General features: G+C 43.7%; 1 non-coding gene across 1 annotated transcript; it reads right to left on the minus strand.

Annotated features, from left to right (window-relative positions):
* Positions 1-221: 221 nt before the first annotated feature.
* On the minus strand, positions 222-353 carry LOC126021189 (small nucleolar RNA SNORA51). Its single transcript, XR_007499793.1, has one exon. It is a non-coding gene; the product is annotated as a small nucleolar RNA SNORA51 (small nucleolar RNA).
* Between the last annotated feature and the right edge of the window lie 1,250 nt (positions 354-1,603).

Below are 1,603 nucleotides of genomic sequence, written 5' to 3' on the forward strand. Positions count from 1 at the left end.
CTGGGGCAGGTCTATATCCACAATATTTATCTGCCAGATATCTAGAGTCATTTTCCCATGGATTTTAACTACCTGCTGGATGAGGAAACTGAAAAGAAGCAAAAAAATGTGATTCTACTGAATTTTAACCTCCCAGTTAAAACTGCAGCATCACTGAAATTAAGCATGATATATCAATTCTATTGATAATATGTTATTATATAAAAATATATGCTAATATATTTTGTCCCCCATTCACAATGAAGACCAGGTAAAGGGCCTGTGTTGAGGTGTATATGGGGTACATTTACTGTACCTTCTCTTTCTATACAGTCAGTGTAAAGAACACAGCTTGTAGTAAGAATTAGGAGGCCTAATCAATTCTAATATATTTTTAAAAACAGTAGCTTTTCCTTTATGACACTAACTGATCCTAAGCGCAAGCAATGCTATACCTGGTCTCTCAACATAATTTACATTGCTCTCTTATATTTAGAGACAGCAAAATGTAAAACAGTATCATACTATCAAATCTGTTTGTTAGTATTTTCTCATTTTTCTACAGTTTAGGGCAAATGGAAATGGAGATCATGGTTCTGGATAACACTTTCCAGGTGCAGGAACACTCTATTTTAGAGACTGTAATATATGATTTAAGATATTTAATCCAGAAAAAGAATGATTAATTATTGTTGATTAATCTACTATATGATGATATAAAAGAGTATGAGTTTCAGCACAGAAGAAAAACTATTTGCCAGGTGTAGTTGAAAACAGCATACTGAGGGGAGCGTGATTGGGCCGCTGCACTAGGTGAAGTCGTCGGCAGGTGGCAGTGAAGGAGCAGGAATAGCAGGGAGAGGATCCACGGAGGCGAAATCGGGAGCAGCAGCGGGGGCATTGTCGCTGGCGGCAGTGATGACAGGAGCGTTGGCAGGGTTCAAGCGGGCTGAATCATTGCAGGATGGGGCAGGGTTCACGGAGGTGAAATCTGAAACAAGAGAGGGAGAAGGTTCCTCAGGGGCAGAGCCCCTGGGTGGGTTATAGATCTTGACCAGGCAGTCGGGGAGCCAGCGGGTTTCACCCGTGGCGGTGTTATGAACACAGGCATGTCCCTTACCCCGGATCAAAATGAGGTGGGGGCCAAGCCAGGCCCCTGTGCGGACATCCTTCTACAAGACTTGCGAAAAGTCATCTTTTGAGGATGGATGCCACAGTCTGTCGGCGGCAGACTTGCCTTGGAGATCCAAGTTGAGAAAGTTGAGCACAAAAAGGGCATGGTTGAGCAAAAGGCGATGTTGGCCTTTGCAAGCATACAGGGAATTACTATCAGAGGAGAGTTTATGGAGCATGTTTTTAAGGGTTTGATGGGTGCGCTCAATAATGCCTTGGCCTTGAGGGTTGAAGGGGATGCCAAACTTGTGGGAAATACCAAATTTAGCACAAAAATCTTGCAGTTTATGGCTGGTGTAGGCTGGGCCATTATCAGACTTGATAGCATGAGGGGTGCCCAGGACAGTAAAGCAGTGCAGAAGATGGGCAATGGCATCACGGGCAGCCTCTCCAGTGTGGAGGGAGGCGCAAATGAAACCACTGAAGGTATCAACAGAAACATGAATGTACT

The sequence above is a fragment of the Suncus etruscus genome, chromosome 10 (assembly GCF_024139225.1).
Source record: "Suncus etruscus isolate mSunEtr1 chromosome 10, mSunEtr1.pri.cur, whole genome shotgun sequence".
NCBI lineage: Eukaryota > Metazoa > Chordata > Mammalia > Eulipotyphla > Soricidae > Suncus > Suncus etruscus.